The 6,237-nt window shown below is 43.2% G+C and overlaps 1 pseudogene; it reads left to right on the top strand.

Annotated features, from left to right (window-relative positions):
* The first annotated feature begins 4,699 nt into the window (after window positions 1–4,699).
* On the top strand, window positions 4,700–5,753 carry LOC150039718 (deubiquitinase DESI2 pseudogene; annotated as a pseudogene).
* Window positions 5,754–6,237: the final 484 nt, after the last annotated feature.

The raw sequence follows: 6,237 nt of genomic DNA, 5'->3' as shown, positions 1-6,237 counted from the left end.
GATTCTTCTCCTAGATTGTAAGCTCAAACAAGCTAGACTCAGAACAATATCTTAATTTCAAAATCTAAGCTAGTGCTCCTCATATAGAAAGTGCTTTGCCAATTTCTTTTAAGTGTTAATTTTTTTGTGCCAGTCTTGGAGCATGAACTCAGGGGTTGGGTGCTGTCCTTAATCTTTTTTTTTTATTGCGATTAATAGAAGGGTTACATTATATTCACCAGATAGAAGGTACATAACTTCACAAACATTGATACCCTTTCTTACTTTCTTATGACATGGTCCCCATTTCCCTCTCACCCTCCCCCCGCTTATCTTGATTTCCCCCCTTCCTATCCAATTTCAAATAACCAATTAAGCATATGTAAAATATATCAGATAACAAGATGAAATATTGTAACAATATGAGATAACCAAGGGATGGCAAAAGAGATAAGAAATAACATAGTACATTAAGGACAACAGTCACTCATTGTATGGCTTTTGTTTCCTTCTCCTGGAGATGCTTACTTTTAGTGTCATACTCTTTGGCATAATGTCTCTAGATTTTTTTCTATTTTAAATTTCTGCTAGGAGAGCCCAAGGTTTCTACTGATTATGACAAATGAGGGAGACTATTGGGCCTATGTTCCTTGGAGTCTGGCGTACTTCACTTAATATGATTTTTTCTAAGTCTTTCCATTTCCTTACAAATGAGGCGATGTCTTTCTTTCTGACAGCAACAGAGATTTCCATTGTGTATAAATACCACATCTTGTTGATCCACTCATCAACTGAGGGACATCTAACTTGGTTCCATGTCTTTGCTATGGTAAATAGTGTTGCAATGAGCATCGTTGTGCTAGTCATCTCTCATGGAACAGGAGAATGGGGTTGTAAATGCTAATGAAGCTAGAGGACAACTAAGCAGTAGGCCACCTACCTCATCTAGATGATTCATTGCATTGCTCCTGGGATTTCTGCACCTGGCTCTGCCTTCTGCTGGCTTGCAGCACAGTGTCCTCTCACTGCCCTCACGTTAAGTGTTAGACTACACTGGGTCCTTGCAAGTCAATGCTTGGAGCACCTGAGATCCTGATCAGAGGCCACTGGTGACCAATACCTGTTCTGCAAGGGATGAAGTGATTCCTGGCTTCATTTTACTGTTTCTGGGTCTCCAGTAAAGTGGAACGGCTGAGAAGCAGGCCACGGGACAGCTGACCTGAGGTGTTGCCAGCACCAAATGACAGTTTTCTAGAGAGGATAGTGGTAATGCTTCATCTGGAAAGTTCTCAGCTGAATTTCAGCTGAACAGATGCCAAAGGCCAGACAGTTGCTGGATGCCCTCTGGGGAAAGGGCAGCCAGTAAAATTATGAAGACAAGAGAGGGCATGAATGAGCACAAACAAGAGTAAGCAATTTCCACGAAGTCAGGGGGATGCCAGGAGAATGGAAAAAAATGGTGTTGGGGGCAGCAGGTATGGAACTGAGTCTCAGAGGCTTTCCTTACCCTTGGCTGGCTTCGAACTGCAGTCCTCATATCACAGCTTCCTGATTAGCTAGGATTACAGGTGTGAGCCACTGGTGCCTGCCTTACTTTGTATTGTCTATTAAATGCTTTAAGTGGCTTTTCTCATGTCTTTATTTTTCCCAATTCATGCATGTTTGGCTCTGTTTATCTCATATCCTCTACTAAGGTGTCATTGATATGTTGGTCAAAGGGAGTAATAAAGACAGACGATAGGGTTTTTTTTGTCAGTCCTGAGGTTCAGCTAAGGGCATGAGCACTGTCCTTGGTCTTTCTCAAAGTCAGAGCTCTACCACTTGAGCGACAGCACCACTGCAGGCTTTTTTCTATGTATGTGGGACTGATGAATCAAACCTGGGTCTTTGTGCATGCTAGAAAAGCACTCTACCACTAGCGCAAATTCCGGTCTCAAGAAGATAGGATTTTTTAAGCCAATCTTCCAGGCACCCAAGGCTTCTCATATTTCCTTTGATATTTGATCAATTTGTATTCATATTAGTTGGAGCTCAAATACTAAGTCATAGCTAGACTTAAGAGTACGCCTTCTATTTTCTCGATTTCTAAATATCCAGTTTATGCTTTTCTCTATCTAATGACAGAAGAGCTGCATAGCTGGGCAGGGACCTTTTAGAATGGACACGAACGTAGTTTGACTAAGATACTCTTTCGTGGAGCAAGCATGGATCTTCAAAGTTGTTTGCAGAGCTATGTTGTAAAATGGTAGTAGAAAGAGCTATCTTTATGGCATATCAGATTTGACCTAATACAAGACCTGGTATGTGTGTGTGTATGTGTGTGTGTGTGTGTGTGTGTGTGTGTGTGGGTGTGTGTGTGTAGGTGTGTGTGTGTCCCTTGTGTGGAAATAAAATTTAAAAATCTCTAATTCTTTTTTTTAAAGCATCAATAGTTCTTCATTCTAGCATTAGAACTAGTTGGGCACATAGCTTCCCAGCCCGTGCCAATATTTCAGCCTCTCCTGAAGCTAGATGTGACCAGGTGACTATGTTTCCTCCAACAGAATGTCATCGAAACGTTCACAACCTCTGCGACAAGTCCTTGGAAGGAAATTGCTTGCCTTCCCTTTCTTTTTTTTTTGCTTCCTTTTGGCTCCAGTTGGGATATCTGTTGGCCAGCTTGTCTCAGGGTAGATGAGGAGCATATTGCAGGGAATGAAAGGGTCACGAGAGGGGTGGCCTCCCTTTGGGTTCTTAATTACTATTCCTACTGGTGATCACCCTCGTCATCATGACCATCAGATCAGAGTTACAGGCAGCCAGATAGGAAGATGGCAAAGGCCTTATCTATCCTGCCTGTTCTCTCTTAAATCTTTTTACAGAATTTGTCACTGAATATTTCTACTTCATTGATCGGAGTTTAGCCCTACCTAGTTATATAGTGACCCAGATAAAAGAATTGTTTTTAACTAAGGAAAAGAAAGAAGTGTTGAGTGGACTTCTAGTTAGAAAAGTCCTATCTAGGTCAACAGTAAAAAACAATGGCCTATAGACCAAATCTACCCACAAACTTGTTTTATTATTATTATTGCAAATACATTGTTATTGGAGCAAAGCCATAAGCACTCTTTATACATGTCATCTCCAGCTAACTCCAGGCTAGCAGAGTTGAACAAGTATTCCAGAGAGCAAAGGGACCATGGGCCTAACCTGCTTACCATGTGGAGCTTTCTGTACGTTCTCAACGGTGGTGGACGGCTTTGAATGAACATCTTCAGTCCTTGTGATGACGCTGTGGGAGGAGAATTGGGCTTGATAAGGACTCAGTGATAATTTTTCTCTAGCCCCAGGAGATTACTATATATGTTAGGCATATGTTTGGCTAAAGATAACATAACCTCAGACCAATGGTGGATTAAACAAAAAGGGTTTTCTTGTCTCCACATTCATGGTCCCGGGTGAATGGAGATGTTCACTGATGCTTTTGAAACTGGGCACTTTCTTCCCCCACCCCCCCAGACATTCATCTCCATGCTCCCTATAAGATGGCTGAATACCCAGCCACACATTCCACAAGTCTGCATCCCACGCAGTAAGGAAGAATGGGAAGGTGAAAATGGCCATACTGCACAAGTTTGTCCCCCTCCTAAACGCTTCCCCAAAGGACTTTAATGGTTAGGACTGTCTTGGGACCTCCTCTGACAGATGAGGATTCTGGGATAGTGAGAATATGAATTGGATCACATTAAGGGTCAAATGGAATGGAGATTTTGTTGGAGAAGAAGAGGAAGGTGCAGAGGTGCTATAGAGGGCCCTTTACTGTAATTATGTTATTCTAATACCTTCTAATGATCTCAATTCTTTTTAAAACTTTATTTTTATTATCTTTAAGGAGTTGTGATTACTTATTTGCTCTATCTAAATTAATTCTAGTTTCCATATGTGCAATGTTTTCTCTTTCTGAGCTTGGCTTACTTCACTTAAAATGATTTTCTTTTCCAGGTTGTTCCATTTCTTTGCAAATGATGCAATTCCATTCTTTCTGAAGGATATATAAAATTCCAGTGTGTTTGTGTGTGTGCATGTGTGTGTGTGTGTGTGTGTGTGTGTGTGTGTGTGTGTGTGTACACAGTCTCAATTCTTCTTTCCACCCTTGACCTTTACCCCTCCCGGTCAAAGTTCATAACTTATGTTTTTTTTCTCCTCCCCTACCTTTCATACCTTTGTCTAGGTGAGAATCCTGGAAATGAGCCTGAAGGGGCGAAGCTGCAGAGTGCCAGCAAACAGATTGTGCAAAAAGCCATCCTGCAAGTGTTTTGGGCAGCTTACATTACAGTGCATTCACACGAGCCCTCGGCCAAGAAGCCCTGTTTTTAAAAAAGTGTGTTGGAGTTTTAGGTCCCCAGGTATGGAGTCCCAGAACCCCAGCTCATGCAGGCTGAATCTTGGCTGTGAGGTGGGGCCCGGTGCCTGCCCTCGCTCAGGCTCCGCCTTTCCCCACGAGTCTGCAGCCAAGAGGAGGCACCTGAGCCAGAGTGGGTAGCCAGCTGTCCCTCCCCGGCCTTCCACAGGCTCCCATTGGCGGCCCCGGAGCGGCCCAGCTTCCCGATGCCCCGCCTTGGTGGCTGCGGGTTGGGCTGGATGCTTAGTGCCTGCCCCAGGCCCCGGAGAGGACCACCAGGTGGAAGCGGACCCGCCCTGCGGACCCGGAGCAGTGGGAGGAGAAAGGGCCGAGGTGAGAATGGGGGTCCATCAGTTAGCTGTGCTCCACGTGTAGGAAGCATACTGGATGAACGAATGCACCGCATCTATAGGACTGGAGTGTTCCATTCAGGACTTGACGTGTAGGGCAGAGAATCTGCTCATGGTGGCCGTCCTTACTCTTTTTCTGGAGTATTTGAAGTTTCCCCAGGAAATGCTTCTGAACTAGGAGAAACGTGTAAATTTAACTGTTGTTTTAGGGAGCACTGATTTCCTAGAAGATGATATAGAAAAAATGGTAGAGGAACTGGGAAAAGGATATAAAAGCAATGCCTGTCATTGAAGGCATAAAAACTGCAATCGTTTTTCTTCAGCTTTATCAGAGATTCTTTGTGGGAAAGAGATTCCTGGATGGATCAATCGACTTGCCTACTTCAGTTCCTGTATACCCTTTCTCCAGAGTTGCCTCCCAAAGGAGTGGCCCACTCCTGCAGCCCTGCAGTCCAGTGTTAGCCAAGAGCTCCAAGATGAGCTGGAAGAAGCGGAGGATGCTGCTGCATCTGCCACGATGAAAAATGCTGCTGCAGGCGCCAGATCCGGACACCACACTAAGCTATAAGTGTCTCTCAAAGTCACCTTTGGAACTGTCTCCAGCAGTTGAACATCATTAGAGAAAAGAAAACAGAGTAAACATCCTTTGGGTACTTTGTATGCAAAGATGGCTCTCCCCCAATCCCAGTTTTTCAGCTCAGGATTATATTTGTAATCTTAAAAAATGGATATATATATATATAGATATACACACACATACACACACATACACACACACACACACACACACACACACACACACACACACTATATCTATCTATCTATCTATCCCTTGGCGCAGGAGGGAGAACTTTCTATGAAGCAAGATACCCTCTGGTTTTTTACCCACTTGAAAATTTGGATTTACTTCTGTTTTATACAAGCTCTGTTAAGTTGTGTTTACAGTATTTTGTATCGCTGTTTACAGATCTTGCATGGACTTCTGCCACTGTAAAAGAAGAAAATATTCATCTTCAAAAATGAGGCAGGTAATATAATGAATGACTGTTGTCCTTAATGTGCTATGTTATCTCTCATATCCTCTGCAGTCCCTTGGTTATCTCATATTGTTACAGTATCTCACTTTGTTATCTGATATATTGAATTTATTTGTATTTGGTTATTTGAAATTTGATAGGGAAGGGGGGAAAACCAAGATGGGGGGTGGGGGGAGGGTAATGGGTACCAAGACATGTGAAAGGGTATCAATGTATGTGAATTAATGCACCTTCTATCTGGCAAATATCATGTAACCCTTTTATTAATTACAATAAAAATATATTTAAAAAATGAGGCAGGTGGGCCGGGAGTTTGGCCTAGTGGTTAAAGTGCTTGCCTTGCATGCATGGAGACCCGGGTTTGATTCCTTAGTACCACATATAGAAAAAAGTCAGAAGTGGTGCTTAGGCTCAACTGGTAGAGCTCTAGCCTTGAGAAAGCCCAAGGACAGTGCTGAGGCCCTGAGCTCAAGCCCAGGACTGGCAAAAA

The sequence above is a fragment of the Megascapheus bottae genome, unplaced genomic scaffold (genome assembly GCF_031878675.1).
Source record: "Megascapheus bottae isolate mThoBot1 unplaced genomic scaffold, mThoBot2.hap1 HAP1_SCAFFOLD_302, whole genome shotgun sequence".
Classification (NCBI taxonomy): domain Eukaryota; kingdom Metazoa; phylum Chordata; class Mammalia; order Rodentia; family Geomyidae; genus Megascapheus; species Megascapheus bottae.
This window is presented reverse-complemented; position numbering and strand designations above follow the sequence as displayed.